Here is an 18,737-nt window from a genome sequence, read left to right on the forward strand (position 1 = left end):
GGATTAGGCATTAATAAGAAAGGTTAAGCGGAGTCTTTAGAGTTTCTTTGGGGAGTCTTCTCCATTTGTATCTCTTGTGTAAAATTCGTAATTTAAGAGAGTAAATTTGTTTAAATAAAAAAGAATGAAATTTACATTCTCAATATGCTTAACGTCTCTGAAAAATTCAAATTAATTTTAAAGAGCGCCATCTGTTGCAGAATAGCTGCGATTATCAACCGATTTAAACAGAATGTGCGTTTAACGTTTTTTCTTACTCATTAAAATATTAACAACAAAGTATGAGTTTTCAATGTAATTTAATTGATTTTTATATACAATAATTTTTATAATTTACCTAGGTATATAATTTTCAACATTACTTTGATCATTTTCTCATGAAATCAATTTCCAACATTGATAAATGTGCGATATATTTCTCATTATTTGTCAATAACTGCAGATATGTATTAAAATTGTCTCATCAAAAATGTCATTAAAATCGTAATTGTTTGAATAAAATAATATTATAAAAAATTATTAGCAGGAAATGATTCATTATAATAAGTAAGTGAGTATTTGTCTCGACTCAAAAGTCATTTCTCATATAAAAAATAATGCAAAAAAGGGAATAAAAATTAAAATTTTTACAAAATTGAGCAAGTTGTTGAGTTTTAAGGCGCATTTAACGTATTTGTAGAAAATTGTTGATTAATGAATTTTTAGATTTTGAGGTATGCAAGCTGAGGGATGGACTTGGTATTGGAATTTGTCAAACGGAAATTCAGCGATAGGGCCAGTTTCAGGCGACATCTGAGAGAGACCTTGTATCACAATTGATCTGTTCGGTCAGCGAAGTATGTTGACGGACAAGAGTTTCAAGAATCATTTGGGCCCGTTCGCCCATTATGTTAAGCGGTGTAGGGGTGTAGGGGGTGCAATTCCATTGTTCATTCTTAAGTTCATCAAGTGAACGGTTCCTTATCACTGAGAAAATCATTTTAAGCCTATCTAAAAATAGATAATTTCAAGGATGATTCCCAACCTTATTAATCTATAAAACGTCAAAGCGCACCAATTATCACATCCTTCTCATAAAAACTCACATTACAGAAATTCAGTGAAAAAAAAAAATTTCTTATTTAATTTAAAAAAAACTTGTTTTCAACATTCATCCAACATATTTCTATAATTATGCATGATTGCAGTGCCTCTCTTTTATATTTCTTAAAAGGCAAAAATAATATATTAAATACACAATTCACAAGAAGCTGTAGAATGTTTGCAGAAAATAAAATGAATGAATTTCAACGAACATAAATTGTATAAATTGACTGCCCATCCAGCCATTCGCATCAATATATAAATACAATATTATAAATAAATGGATATATGCATCACACAAACAGACGTACACATCATATACATATATTGAAAGAGAGCGCATCAATGCAAAAATAAAAATGAGAATTACGATGCACAAGCAGCAGAAAAAACAGCCAGAAAAGAAGTTGAAAAATAAAATTTATTCAATGAAAATTGATGGATGATTGAATGAAATAATTTGCAGTGATTATTCGTTCTCTTGTATTGATGGATGCATGCCGGGTCTCTCGAAACATAAACCTGTAATTTATTTGGAATAAATCGTAAGAAGAAAATAAAATGAAATGAACATCAGAAAAAAAGAGGAGAGAATGAAATAAAAAAAATCATATTTATATAAATCGCAATCTTTTACTTACTTAAAATTTTATGCACAATTTAATATGGAATATTTGATGTAAATTTAGTGTCACAATGTCCAAAGAACTATTGGAAGACAGGTGTCGATAGAGACAGTATACCAAGTGCAACTTGGTATTTGTGCATTTAGAATTGGCAGATGAAACCAGCGATAGAAACAGCCTTTGGCGCCATCTGAGGATAATCATGGAACACCAACATCTGTATGGCCAGCGATAAACTATAAAATTCAATCTTGGTCGCTGGTTTAATGCTTTTTGATGTCGATTCTCAACCAAAGCTGCTTTAGCTACTCAACTTAGAGTAATACAAAACATAATTGACTATAATGTGTTTACAACTGGCTAGTGTCAGATTGAGCAGATCTGACCTGGTTCAAGAGCTGGACGACAGGGTGAACTACATTTATCGCCATAAAAATAGGTTAAAATCAGCAGACAAGGTGTTATCAAGACAATTAGAAGGTCTTTTATTGTTAACACATCGACGTTGTTGTGTTTTTGCGAATACGTTGTATTGTTCAGGCTAGTGATATACAAATGCCTTTGCAATTGACGACTTAGGCAATAATCTTGATTGTCGTAACCATCCCAGGTGTGAGTACCAGTATGTTTAATTTCCAGGAGGACTTAAAGACAATTGTCGTGCAATTATGGTGCAATTTCCGGCTTATTTTCCTCACAAATGCTTGCCAAATTCATTCCGAATGGTTGCCAAATTATCCTTAATTAATATAATAGATTGATGTCATCATGACGATGATTTAAACAATGCTGACAGCATTATAAGCTACCTATGAGCTTTTACAACTCGTTTAAAGAGTCTTTCATACCAGTTTTTATTTTTTTTGATTTCCTTTAAACATGAATAAAAATCAAAAGAAGAAAGAATAAAATTATATTAAAATAACTAAAATCGAAAACGTGATTCGAATAATAAAATCAAATTTTACTTTTATTTTTCGAATGAGTTAACTACATTATTTTAATGCCTTTAGCGTGGTATTTTTATAAGAAAAGATTTTACATTTTTCCATCACAGAAGATTTTTAAGATTCAAAAAAAGGCAACAACATAACGCAAAAATAACAACAAAAATATGTTAGATATGTTGAAAAAAATAAAATATGTTTTATAAAAATGATACAATAATGGAGATAATTTTTGAATTATATAAAGGTGCAAGTTTTTCAATGATCATTTTATGATAATTTACAATAATTTACATTTTTTCTCTTATTTTTATGTTGAATTATCATAAATAATAAAATAAAGAAAATTTCTTGGAATTTTTTTCATATGTTAAATTATAATTCGTGATTGTACCTTGTTAAATATAAATTTTATGATAGTAAATTTATCAAATCCTTAAGGTGATAGACAAAATGATTTGACGATCGGATAATGATGCCTCATTGTGAAATATTGACATGATGATATCTATCTAGATAAAAGTTGATGATTTATGAAATTTGAAATTTTGATGATTTTGTCATTTTTAAGCAGAGCTCGATGTCGACTAGAATTTTATAAGGAGTCGAGTGACTAACGTTGACTTTTCCATAGAAAAATCGAGTCGACATCGAGCTCTGGAATGAAGACACATGGTTTGTAAAACCTAAAGAATGCTGCAATTTTATCATAACCTCAACTAATAAGCACTTAAGAGCATGTGTTTAATGAAAATAATTATCTATTTAATCTAAGCCAATAAATATATAGTTTGAAATCAGCCATCAGTGTAACTTCGCATCATATTGTTAATCCATTGATATTGTGCCTTGGGACCTAGTTGTGAATATCGTCTTACCGTTCCCAACCCTAACAGACAAAGAGACCGCTTTTAGGAACCGCAGTGATCTTTCTGTATTTTGAAAGCATGTTCTATGTCTGTTAAAACAAGCGACCAACTTGTGCTGCACAGGTATGGAAATAAAAATTGCCGAAACATTTCAGAAACAAAAGCAAACAAATATACTTGAAATTATCATAAATCTCAAAAAGTGTCAATCCATAAGCTTAAAGATCACTTAAAACCTATTTTTAAATGCTAACAGATAATTGCTATTAAATTTCAATATCCTCATGTATCATCATGAGATCACAATTTGAAAAATGTTAAAGTACTCAATTTTTTATTTCACAAGGAAAAATTTGAACAATAACTTCATTGAGCGAAATATACTTAACATAATAGGATATACAACAATGGAAGTAAAATTTAATTTTAAATTTTCATGCTTCTCCTTTTTGATTATCTATAAAATAATAATAAGAAAATATTTTGATAGCTTATAATTTCTACATTGTGAGCACATAAACATCAGCAGTAGCAAAAGCATTAACTATTTTAAAACTTTATGCATTTATATGATTATATCTACATATCGCGAAGTAAAAATATTTTAAGGCACAATATACATACATTTGTGAAGTAAATGTTGATGTTTATATGTGCAATATCATAGATTATTAGCATAAATGTATAGAAAATAAAGTATTTGGTACATTAATTTCATGAAAGAGTGCGATATTAAGCATGTAATGTCCATGGATTTTGTATGGAAAAGTCGACTTATGTAAGGGTTTTGGAGATTGAGATCAAGCCTTCCCAATCTAAGTTTTGAGATTTCAGATTTATTAAGACAGAAATTTCGCAGAATTATCTTGAAGGTCCGGTCTCGGTCACGGTTTGGTCTCTATCTCGATCTCGTTCGAAAATTCATTGCCGGTCCCGATCTTGGTCTAGTCTGCATCCGTTCTCGGTCTCATTCTCAATATCGGTTTTAGTCTCGGTCTCCCAAATTCATCGAGCCCAAGACTTAGAGAAATTCTAGACTCAAGTCGACTGAACTTCGATTTACCAATATTAGAAAAATCTGGTGTTATTGACAGAAATGCCCAACATTTTATAAATATCAAAATTAAATCATATAAAGATCTAAGTTGCTCAAAATCAGCATCAAAAAATGCGTAATCAGCTGTTGCAGACACAACATTTTCAAACTCAATTTTCATAATTTAATTCTTTGCAAAAAAAAATATGTTGTTTTTCACTTAGGAATAGTTCTACATAGCAAAAAAAGAGCAACAGAAGAGCATACATAAATGTGAAAAAAATGATTATGATCCGATACTGCAAATTACATAGTTGAGTGTGTTTAAATATTTTTACTGAGATATAATATGATTTAAAACTATATCACTCAAAAATAATATTATTAAATGCAAAATATATTTTTACATTCATGCGAGAATAAAAGGGTTATGAAAAAAATTATTCACACCCATCAGCGTCATCATCATCCTGATCAATATACAGTGGTTGTTGTTGGTGTTAAAAATCTCATTAAATTATGAATTATTTTAGAAAAAAATAAGTCTCCTATATATAGGAAATTAGTATTAGCAATTTATGTCTTTAATACATTGGTTTATTAAATTTTACTCTATCTGAACTAGGAAATAATATTATGGATAGTCTGATCAAGGAGGTGCTGTAACTGAGGATTTTTAAGTATTTTTTTCAAGTTTTGATGATTTTTAGAATTTTTTTCAAAATTCTAATTTAGTATGTCTGAACAGTACACCATGTTAGGTAGGGCATCGCTATCGTCGTACCCTAACAGGCAAAGAGACTCATTAAGGTACTGTAGTGGTCTTTCTGAGCTATGATAGTGATATGAACGATAATGAAGCCTGTTAGGGATATTAACGTTAAGACGCGAAGTTGCCCTAACGGAACCGAGACAGAACTGAATTCGACCCATTGTGCGACATACCTATCGGGATATACAATAGTTAAAGATCACGATCAGGTAGGTATGACAAAATTTGAGTCTGAACAACTTTACTACTAATTACCGTCCATGTCTACAAACTTCAGCCACACGCACAACTAAAGACTTGATGACATGATAGCATGACAAGATGATAGATAGATTAACACACAAGATATATAAGAAATTACACAAGTCATATCTCGTTAAAAGAAATCAATCATTGCAAGCCCTTCAAAATACTCAAAAATAACACATCCCTGTACTTCACATGATGCTTTTTAAATTCATTAAAAATAATTTTCTCCATCCTACTTTGGAAAAATTCTAAAAAAATTAATAATTTTCTTTTCCTATCTTTCATTACTCATTTCGTGTATATTTCACATATTTTTCATTCATCAACTCAATCAATGTAAGATTCACTTTAGATACGTATGCGATATGAAAATTCAATTATATGGAATGAGAGAAAAGTATAATTTTTAATCATTTTTTTCTTCTACTTTACATTAGTTCATAAATTGAAATTGCTGTTGTTTTTGATAAAATGCTATGTGTGTTTTTCAAATAGGAGTAGTAAAGGAGTTAAGGAGTTATAGAGGTGGATAAGTTGGAGAGCATTTTGTGCGTATCAGGATGCGTATTGGTTGAGGTTTAATGTTCATTAAATGAATTTGTATAACACGGTCAAGGGAGGCTAGTATTCTAATAAGTAAAGATTCACCAGACCACCGCACTCGAGAACCTGATTTGATAAGTGGTATCCTAACCACTACATTGTTGACATTATTGTTGAAGGGTAAAAGTCCCGTTTTTATGATTCGAAAAGGATAAGTGAAAAAGTTCCCATTCTGAGTCTCAAACCCATGATAATGATCATACTGAAAAATTTCATATATGGCGAAATCTAAATTGATCATCTTGAGGATAAATGAGTAAAATAATTGTACCCAGCAGTCAAATGGCCTAAGGTCCGGTTTTCAGCCATTTCTGGATGTGTGTTTTCAAGTCATTATGAATCCAGCTGATTATTAGCGGAGAAAATCATCATCTTAGTATTTATATAAATACTACTTATTCACTGCTTGCACTTATTTATTGGACTCGAAAAATCGTCATCAGTCGATCTAAGAAACTCTTAAACTGAAACTGTAATAAAGACAGTGTTGAACTTAAATTAGTAATTTCAATCGATAGCCACAAACAGAGCAATTTTCATCTCCAATCTAAAAGAGGCCATAGATCAAAATTGATGTGTTAGGCAAACTATGTTAGTAACTAGCCAGCCTGTCAGATAAAGCACCTCTGAAATCACTCAAATTCTCAAAATTATTACATCAAAAAACATGTCGTGTGTTCTATTAATGGCAATGGTAGCAATTTTTATTTTTTATTATTTTTACATTCCATTTATTAAATGTCAAGTGAAGTAAGGTGGAGAGCGAGAACGAGTGAGCCAATAAAAAATACCAATCGTTATCAAGATAAGAGACTCAAACTCATTTCAGAGTTAAAGTAATAAATTTGCTATGCAAGGAATAGTAATTTGCATAAATTTCATGTTTTCTGTTTTGATGCATGTTCTTATTTCATTTTGAAACGCACATACGTCCAGTAGCATTTTAATAATTTCATATTTTTTTTTCTTTCTTTTTCTTCCATTTTTTCCATGTGCCTTGTATATTTTTTTTTCCATTATACAGTTTGGCTTTGTACATACATTTATATGTGGCTTTTTTTTTGCTTTTATATGTGCATTTAAATTTCATTAACCAACAACAGCAATCGCATTATTTTTTATTCTTTCATCGTGATTACCATTTTTCATCAGTAACAAAATGGCTACAAACATACGTATATTATATAGTTATGTCTTATACGAATTAAATATATGAGCTGGGCAATTACATTGAAATGATTCTTTTCTTGCATTCTTGGTTATTTCTTATGATTATTGGTTTCGTGGAATTTATATTGGTCTTCTTGAGTATTTTACAGGGTTAATGGACAGATGGTTAAGCTTCATTCATAATATTGGAATTTAAATACCATTTCATGAATACCGCATAAGATATCGTGAGAATGGAAATCAGAAGCAAATTATTTTGAGACCATTTCAGGAAATCTTTTGTTCTAAAATACTGTGTGCTGTAGTATTTGTTACTTCCTAGTGTTTCTAGGCAAGAACTCATGAAATTAATGTGTGAGCAATCATTTAAAAGTATTTTAAAGGAATGAGAAACTGGCAGAAGTTATCTAAAGACAGATCCAGCTTTCGACGAACTCTGAATGCGATAACGGGTCCTCTTCCGTCTTTGTCAAGGAAGGAAAGTAGAAGAACTACTTCTAGACTGAGTCGCATGTGCAAAAGACATTCAGGTTGGCTGAAACTCATTCCAAAATGTCTATTTTTAACGATTTCTTGTAGGATTCGTATAAAACTGCAGGCATCCAGCCTTGGACGAGTTATTAGGCACAACCCAAAACTGCAGAACTCCAGTTCTTGGACAAACAACAATTTTTTGTAATCCAGATATTTTACTTCATATTTAACTAACAGGTAATATGTTTACCTAAATTAGCATTCTTATGAGTATACTCAATCAATATAATTGAGCATTCTTAATTTTGTAAGCATACAATGCATCCTCTGTCTGTTCAGATTTATAACACAAAACCTACACGGACGCACCACCCAACTCTCTCAGTTTATTATAAATTAAATAAAAATATGAAGAATGTAAGAATCAGTAAGAATGTGCAAGGCAGTGAACATGTTGAGCTAGCAAAATAGTGTGGAATTGTAAATTGATGAGCGATGACGAAACATGAAAGAATATAATAATAAAAATATGTAGATAAGTATAATAATAAAACGAATAAAGCTCTTTAGCATTTGCTTGAAGGCTGTTTAACTGAGGTGCTGAGTTACATCTAGTAACAAGAATCATTAACGAAAAAGCAAATGCAATTCTTTCCTGTTACTGTCTTACGAGTAAGAAGTTTAATTGAAATGAGGTTGAGAATAATTATCAAAGAAATATTCATGAATAAATATAAAATCAAGAATTAAAATATGAACAGCTAGGTAGTGGGAATATGATGGAAATTTTGTGGCAGAGACGCTTTATTTTAGATTTATTGACATTCATTAAACTAGTGCCTGTCAAATTAGGATCTCAAGTTTATTCCAAAGCAGTGTTGTGCAGAATGTGTGTCGGGGCACAGTAATACCGCAACACAAGGACAGGTGTACCTTGACAAAATTAAAAAAGCTCAGTTAAAGTCTTAGCACTGTTCTAAAGAACAGAAGGTTTCAGAGGAAGAGACAAACTATCTGTACTTAACACCTTTAATGTGAAATTAAATAAATTTCCAATCTGTACATGAATGATTTTCAGATTCACATGAACGACTTGTTGCTACCACACTGCATGCCATTACTTGATTAATTATAATATGTATCATTAATACACATTCTCATATCATTTATGATTTAGATTTTCAGTGTAAAACTTATTATAATCGTTCGATATTAAATGATATCCCGAGCGACACAAATGAAGAAGGAATCACCACGGAAGTCTCCGCTAAACCTCTATTATCAATAAAAAATATAAGCAGCCTGTTTTTAAAAGGTACGGATGCGGCTTCAATTTTGTGTTGATAAAATAGGTTTAGCGGAGTCTTATAACCTCCTTGGCGGAGTCTTCTTCATTTATGTCGCTCGGGTATCGATGTAGAATGAATATTATGATTACATTCATGCTCATGTGTAGCACGTTTGCAGTAAAGATGCAGTAATTTAGTAAATGCTCTAAATGCTTAGCATCTGATATAAATTATTAGAATTATTAATAATTATTGCTTTTATCAACATTATAAAATAGTTGAGTTAAATGCTGTGTTTTTATGATAATTCAATGACTGATGTTTAAAATTGACCATAATTTCAAAATTCAAGTTCAAATTCATGACAGAAACTATTTCAATTTTGATTTGTAAGTTTTTCATGCGATCTAAAGTGTGTCTGTTGGCGTCTGAATAAATTTGAATCAAAACTACAATCATGAGCATTAATACATCTTGAATGCATTTCTGCAAGCAATTTATTTATAATATTCTCATTAATTAACATTCGAACATGTTCAACTTCTGCTTCATACAATTTACTATAATTTAAATTCCACATAAAATTCATTTTTTTATCATCATTAATACCTTTTGGATCTTTATTCGATAATACAATGCAGTACAGAGATAGAAGAATAGAAATCACATTATGCTACATTGTATGGAAACAACCTTATCACGATTCTAATACTTTTTTCATTCTCATTCTTGTGTAATTGAAATAAAAATTTATTGATTCTATTCAAGTTTAAGTCATACGAATGAGAAAATGTTTATCTTGGGAGATTTTGCTTTTCTGTATGAACAAGTTTTATGGTAAATATTCCATGAACTTTTGCCTGAATAGAGATTTACAGAACCGGATTTTTTGGTTTAAATGAAAATTTGTTTCGAAGTTTGGAATGAGTAATAGTCAGTTGATTTATAAGTATTCTACAAATTTTCTAAAAATTAGAAATTTAGGGATCGTCCTAACAGATTTGTAATGACTGTATGTAATGCAGAACTCGAAGTCGATTCTAATTTTATATGGATTTGAATAAAGTTTTCCAAATTGACACTGAATTGCTTTACGTTTCGTGGTTATTGATAATTTAACGAGGGCCTCACTCACAATTAACCTTCTATATTAGGACTGTATGTCTGGACGGTTATATATAGGTGGTTGGGTATGAAAGGCTGAAAAGCGATGAACATCAGCATTGTGCATCACTACCCCTAGCCGTCAACTGCAACGTGCACAATTGCATCATTATTGATGTATACCAATGCAATGCACTTAGCCACAAATTGTGTGCAGCGAGAAAATACTTAAATCTGAATACATTTCCCCTAGGATCGATGGCCCCGGTCGTTAGAGTCAGTTTACTGACACTTTAGCTACTACATCACTGCTACTTTTACGCTACATTTAATGCACAAATATTCCAAATTTTATAAATCATAAAATTCTTCAAAACGCTCCTCAGTTCTTCTTTCCAACTACTAAGAATCCTGCTAAGAATACAAAAAATAATCAAAATTTCAGACAAAATGTTTAAAAATAACTTAAACTTTCTATAAGAAGTTGCATCCGAAAATGTTATCTTAGGGTAATTAGAAGAAGTTGAAAGAGTTGAGACCAAAAAAGGTTTCGTTCCATTCATTTATGTTGAAAATTTGTTCATGGACGAAAAACAATAAGAAAGATTATGGAATCAAATGTTAAGAACTGTTGATGGACTTTAAATTGAATGTAAATTCTTCACTTCATATTTACTTATAATAATATTTGTCTAAGAAATTAAAATTTTACATCTTATTGAGTTTCTGAGTAGTCTTGTCTGTTAATATTCACAAAAAGTGTGAGTATTGTCATGGAAGAATTGAAAATATAAAAGGATTGAGAAAGGCTTATGTAAATTGAAAATGATTTTTTACTTCCATAAAACAGGGGAGATTTTTGTAATTTTCGACATTTCTATAAGAACATCAGCATTATGAGATTAAAATCGACGCTTATGAGAACATTTGATATTTATTCAATAGTAAAATAATTATAATAATTTTAATTAAAGAAGAATAATTCTATAACAGCGTCATCAACCGAATATAGATAGAGTATTGAATTTCTGTTGCCAGTTCCTTTTTTGCATCACCATTTAACGTCTTTAGAATTCAATTAAAAATTGTTTTCTTCTTATTATCCCTGCCACCTTTGAGCAACAGAACAACATGGAGAGGAGCATTAAAAAATGTGTCTTATTTACATAAAGGAACGCTTGATAATTTTAAAAACAAAAAAATGTTATTGCCAGGTTCTTTCTGCTTTGCTGTTGCTTTTTACATCATTCCCTAATTATAATTGAAAGATAATTACGTAAATTTGAAAAGAACGTAATACAGAAAATTTGGAAGCACCAAAATATTATTTTTTTCTGTGTTGAGATTCTTTCCGTACTGACGCAATTTTATGACGATAATTATGGTCAACTGTAAATAATATTTTCGGTAATATCAGTTTGTCATGATGGGGCGCTGAAACATTGTCAGATATTTTATTGAAATTCATTGTGATGACGTTAACCTTTGAAAATTTAGGAAAATAACACATCAGGTACTTACTCAAGATAATGCTCGGAAAATTAATACCAAATTCATACTTATTCACCGTATAGATCAATTCTGATACATGACTTCTTGTTTAACTTGAAGGTAATTCTATTGCTGACTCGTTCCTCCCAAATAGGTGCAATACTGTCTCTAAAAGGTGCGCTAGTTTTTGAAATCCGAACACGAAACGATTATTCTCATGAGTATACTCATAACATTGAGTTAAATTTAATAGCTTTTTAAGGCTTTTAATCAATGCTGGCAATTGACTTTAGAATTGATCAAACTAAGGACGTAATCAACGTGAAAATTAATCATGATTTAATAAAATTAACAACATTTACTTATTTCGGATTTCCAATCAACTCTAGACAACTGTAATTGAGGTGGCCGAATTAATGAATTTAGCTAAATAATTTAAAAAAATGGATTTTTTTAGTTTTCTAGCATAAGGTCATCTAAAAAAATAAAAATTCACGATTTACAGGATAGCTCCTAAAATAATGGCTATTCTTGCTTCAACACAAAACAGAAAATACGAAAAAAATTTAGAACTCAAGCAAATTCTCAATATTATGTGGTTTTTAAATGGTTAAGCAGTATGATGAGATGCAAATGTTTGAAGTACGCCGGACAATTTTGGGTTTCCAAGCTTAAATTTTGCTTGCATGCCGACACTTTTAAGACACTCTACAATTTATGAAATTCATAATAAATTTTAATGTTGCCCAAATTTTAAGACTTACTAACTTACTCAACCTGAAATTTCATTTAAGACCATGAGGTAAGAATAAGTCATGCTAGACTGCTTTACTAGACATAATCCATTTAGTCAAACATTTTGGCAGATAATACGAGATTACCGATGGTATTAAATTTCTTACACGCAATAAATGGATTCTATACAAAAGTGCGAACAGTTTTCAAAATCACTTATTGCACACATTAGTTTTGAAGCTTGTTAAGCAGTAAAAAATGCGTTCAAAACATTATTTCTTGTAAGAATTTTTAATTGCTACCAAAATATTTATTCTCATAGTCCTCTATGTATAAATATATCAACAATAATTGTTGTTGTGGATAAAAGAGAGAAAGAAAGAAAATATTTAATAATGAATTGGTGCAAAAAAAAATTATCTAATGGAAGTAAAATTTATAATTACATTTTCTTTTATTACTTATCATCTTGAAAGAAATTTTCTTACTTTTTCCTTTATTCAATGAAAATTCAAAATATACCACACAAAAAAAGTTTGGTAAAGAAAACATCATCATCACCCCTCAAAGAATTTAATTCTCTTCTTGTTTTCACGTGGCATGGACAAAGTCGTGAGTAAGGCGATTTTTTTTATAATTTTTTGTGTCAGTTGCGAGATAAAGTTACAGCATTATTGAGAAAACATAGATATTTTTTTACTGCTTGCCATAATGTGCCATCCGAAACCTTTTTTTTGGCAAAAAGAATGAGACACACACAAAAATGGGATTAACGTCAAAACAACAAAAAGAAGAAGAAGCACCAGGGAATGAAAGGAACTGAAAATGGAAATAATTAAATTTTCATAATTATTTTAATTAATTTCTCGTGTTTATTTCTTTAATTTTTTGTTGCTCTTACTTTTTATTTAATTTTTGCTTTTTTTTTTGTTGTTCCTAAAAGCAACGTGTCGCCCCGCGTCTTTGTCAAAACTTAAATGAATTGAGTGTCATTGAATTTTGGAAATAAAAAAAGTGTCCTTTTGAAAGAGGAGAACAAGTAGCAGAGTCACTCAAAGTTAGAAACATATCCGAGCGATACAAATTAAAAAAGGTTCGGTAAAGACTTTATCATGGTTTCTCTTCCTAATAATATTTTGGAACACAAGCAAAATAAATCAGAATAGCACAAATCAGTCAATAGATCCAAAATCCGACACCAGGACATGTGATTTTGACTTAAAGCAGATTCGGCATCACGCTGAAGTCATAGCTTCCTAGTCCCGGATTTTGGATCGAGTAATGAATTGTGCTATTCGAGAAATGAAAAAAGTTAAGATTCCATGTTCCATTCAAAGGCACAGTCAAAAAATGTATCCATAACAGAGCCATAATGGAATCGAGGCGAAACTTTTCTCATTTGTGACATTCGAGTATCATACAATGATTAAATATTATCCTTTTAACTGTTAAGCTGAACGGATACTTAGAACCGATCGACATCCACTTGACAGTATATTCCAAGTGGCGTTCAAATTACTGATAATTGGTTGTCATGGCTGATCATTGCCAAGCAAAATTCTCTATAAAATTAACTTGGCTTTAACGAACAACGATGCAAAAGTACTGGGAATTAGAAACTGGCAGAAGTTATCTAAAGAAAGATCCAGCTTCCGACAAATTCTAGATGCGGCAATGGGTCACTAGGCGCCTTCGCCAAGGAAATAAGTAAGTAAGTTAACTAGCTTCGCAACATATTTTTGTCCTTTCTGGAAAAAATCTACCAATTTGTGATAAATATGACCCCAGGCATCAAAAAATTTATAAACAATTTTTAGTCTTCAAATGAGCAGGTTCCAACATTTTAAATGTTTATATTATTAAAAGTTTTAACTGTTCCGATTTTAAGCAGCTGCTAATATTTCAAGCAGTATTGCAAACCACAATTTCACATTAATTTAACTAAGCATACCCAAACCGACCATAAATCACCAGTTCTCAAACAAACCCACGCTAAAAAAACTGAACAAATTGAATCACAATCTTAACAGCCATGAACGAATTCTCTCGTGGTTGTCCTTTCTTTCATCGCCGTGCTTGCTGTTGATTAGGCCTCATAAATTTTTTTTGTATGTCACAACATTGTTCCATTTTTTTTTGCTACTACTGCTTACAAAATGTTATCCTCTCAACACTCGTGTCAGTTGATCTTGTGATAATTAGATTTTTTTGCGGGTTGACAAACACATTTTTATGTTGCAAGCATTTTTTTATGTAAATAATTTTTTTGTGTGTCTGTAAATTGCATTTGTACGCACAACAAAAAATACTTTCCATTGCACTGCACAACTTAATGTCTTGTATAAAAAAAAAAAATGGTGAGGTACAAACTTTTTTTGTTGTTGTAAAAAAAAGTGAACAAAAAATGAATTTTTAATTAAATTTTAATGCGAAAGGGTCGGACGGCGTTATTCTTTTTTTCTTTAGATTTGTTCACAGTGTTTTTGTGATATTTTAGCGTGCTTTTCATGACGAAGAACTGTTTTGAGGAATTTTGGAATATTATAGCAATTTGAATGACTTTACTGGAAGACTTACTAACTTAAATGACCCCTAAAGCTGGCTCTATTGCTGGCTTCCGTCATTATCAGTTGTCTCTATCGACAGCGTCCTTCTATGAGCTACTAGAAGACACAATGAACAAATGCTTACTCGCTAACTGATTTCGCTGCCCGAACAAACCAATTGTGACCTGACGCTGATAAGCCGAATGATCCTGAACATAGGTAGCGTGAATCCAGCCCAACATTTATTTAGAAGTGTTGGTGAATCTCGACAAACTGCTTAGCATACTTCATGGGATTTACTTGGTAATGACTAGTGTGCCGCGGTGAGGCTGCCCAACACTGAACGATCCGTGGATTCCATAATACCCCGTGGTACCATTTTGCCTTTTGTACACCATGTGCATTCCAAATTTGTATTTAACTCTTAAAAACGCGCTCACTTATGTAACATTGAACCCACTCATACCCCATTCAGTCAAAAAAACATTATTCTATCTTATGCAGGCGAAAAACGCGAGAAGTATTTGCATGTCGTATCTTTTAAAATAGACATAAATAATTAGATGTTAAGTATAAGAAATAAATGACTTGTAGCATATATTTTTATGGTTGCCAGCATCTATTTTTTTGCGTATATTGTTACGCGTAATGTGAATAATGGAAAGAAGCAATAAATTTTAAAATAAAGAATAATGTAAATAAAATAAGAGAGTTGAAAATTATCATACAAGGAGAAATAATTAAAATGTTAAACATCAAAACTGATTCTATACCGTATTTATATTACACATGAATAATGTTGTTGATAATTAAAAACATCAACATGTGAATTATTTATGCTTATTGTTATTATATACGCACCACATTTTATACTTTGTGTCAACAATTTGATAGCTCGTAAAGATAAAAAAATATTTCATCTTGGGAAACGATTTGATAAAATTATTTGACTCAGTTCTTATGTAGCTGAATGTGAAACAATTGTGAGTTGATCATAAATTACGTCAATTTTCAAATTCTTGACATTAACATTCAATCATAATCAACTGGTCCTGAGCATTTGATTGGCTGAACTTGATGGTGTTTTCTAACTAAATGTGGACCTCTCAGGCTCACAGCATATATTGTTTTTCTTAGTTTTCTTAGTTGACTGACAGAAAAGCTTAATTTTGCATAACAAGTTCCAAGCGGGTCTAAAATCTACGTCCTACGATTTTCGGTTGCATGCTCTTTCCACTGAGCTATTGGATTTTACGCGTCTTGCAAAGGATTTATTGCAAAGTGCCATATGTAAATTATGCATTTTCTGTATTCTCCTTGGTATTGCCCCCACCATGATATACCTTGAAAGGTCATTACAGAAATCCAATTCCAAAATTGTTGTCACATCATTGTGCAGTGAAATTTCTGAAGCACGCAAACTATCAGGATTGTAATTTCTTTGGCTTTTCACTTCATAAAAGAACACAACGAATGTAGAAGGCCGAACACATAGCTTCAAATGTTTCACTTAATCTCTTTTATTAACACCAAATGGAAGCTACCTAAATTTGGCGTCTATGGCTGTGTCTCTCGGGTTAAAGTGAGTCGCCTGCTAAAAATTCTTGATCAGCATTTACTCCTCTAATTGTTTAACATCATTTTTACACAATCCCAAAGTAACTAAAGCAATTGTCATCAAAATTTCCCATTCATGTTGTAAATCCTTCAAAAATGTCTACTTTAACCAAATTAGTACATTTTGAAATGCACAATCATTTCACGCTACATCAATTTTAAGCTGGTTTTCTCCTCTCTTTTTCCTTGTTTTTATTCCTCAAATTCATTTCCATAAAAAAAATCTTTCTCCATAGATAATTGCTTTAATGTCATTCCATTTCACAAAGAAATACGATTTAAAGTATAAATTTATGCTGAATGAATATGAAAAGGAAAAGACGACAGAAAAAACATGTAAATGATAAATTCGTCCTTGAGCTATTTTTTTCCCGTACTCGATCCCCTTCGACAAAATTTTTTTAACATTTCTAATTTTATGACAATTTTAAGTTAAACTCATTTTCATCTTTAGTGTCGTTTTTGACACACAGAGATGAAAATCATTTTATTTATATTGTATTAAGAGATTTTCTACTTTGACGAATTTTTTTTTTATCTTTTTCTCATAATTAAATAAAGTCAAAGAATATAAAATTTAAATTCACAAAGTGTTTGATGCCTCAAGCTATCCTCTTGATGTGTTTTTGTGTTTCACTTTTTGACATCAAAATATTATTTGATGAAATTTAATCAACAAGAGTAGAAATATAAATGAAAATATAAATGGGAAAGAATTGTGCCGAGACACAATAAATAAAGGAATTGACAGAATGAAATTATCACAGAATTTTCATTTTCATAAATTAACTTTGTAACAATGCAATTTTACACAATTTCTGATGGAAATTTTTGAGGGAGAATATTTTCTATGACTGCATGCATGTCATCAATTGCACGGCCTTTTTGTGTTAAGTTTAGTTATTTTCAGCATCAATACTGACCATTCGACTATAAAAAGTAGAATACAAAAGAATATTGGAAATTTAGTTGACTGCTGCAGTTGAATGGTTGCAATTTTTGCATTGTTTTGTCTTTTTTGAAAAATTGGATGTTGAAGTTATTTCTTCATTGACTGTAAATTGCATGTATCTCAATTTATAAATCTCAGGATTAATGCAATTTCAAATATTGTCATTATGTCTGCGGACGCATACTGGTACCGAGAAATATTGTAGGAAAGAAAGTGACCACAGCCGCGTTTCTCAGGTTTATTCAAAACATTCGCTAAGGAAAGGAAAATTTTATATTTCTTCTGTTGCCAAATTCTTTGGTTTTGAGCCACGAAGACTGATCCGATCGGTAGATAAAGAAATGCTTCCGTAACAATATCAAGACACTGCCGTCTGAAACTGTGATGGCAATAATTCAATTAGTGTAGATCAGGTAAGTGTTGAACTAAAATACAAAACAAATTGCCATTAATCTGTCTAAAATTCAGCACAAATTGTGTGATGACATAGCCCAGGATTTGAACTCGAATTTGCTATCAATTAAGTGACATGCCACCTAGGCCAGAAACTACTTCAATTTTATTAAATATACGGAAGTTTATTTTCATAATATAACTTAAGTCTCCTGAATTAAACGATCGGTTGAAGCCTTCTTTATTATTATGATTAAGGAGTTACAGCTTTAAATGGCTGTTTGATTCATAATCCTCTAGCCATATGCCTAGTGTCAACACTTAAAATTATTCTAATTCAATCTTTTGTCCAATTTCTCATATAAATTGCATGAGATGCACCATAATCAAATACCCTCAAAAATTCAATTTTAAATCAAATCACACAAACCATATAAACCACAAAAATATCCTATTCAATTCCACTCATATTCACATTTCACTTTACGGTCATAAAAAAATTTTCCATTCCTTTCAACTCGCACAAAATAGAGGAAATCCATCGATAAATTGGTCATAAAGAAGAAAAAATTACAAATGTCCTCGTGTTAATCGAGGGACTTAAAATAGCTATCAGTAATTAATTTATAAGTCACTTTCATACCTACAAAACAAGATCCAGTAGGTTTATCATATTTATAAAGGATATACAATAAAAATAAATTTTTCATATAAAAAATCGAAATTCAAAATTTTGGTTCAAAAGTTGTTCATTACTGAACCCACCAAAATTTATTAATTA

This window comes from Chironomus tepperi, unplaced genomic scaffold, assembly GCF_022539635.2.
Source record: "Chironomus tepperi strain 1889 unplaced genomic scaffold, CSIRO-AGI_Ctep_v1 contig_128, whole genome shotgun sequence".
Taxonomy (NCBI): Eukaryota; Metazoa; Arthropoda; class Insecta; order Diptera; family Chironomidae; genus Chironomus; species Chironomus tepperi.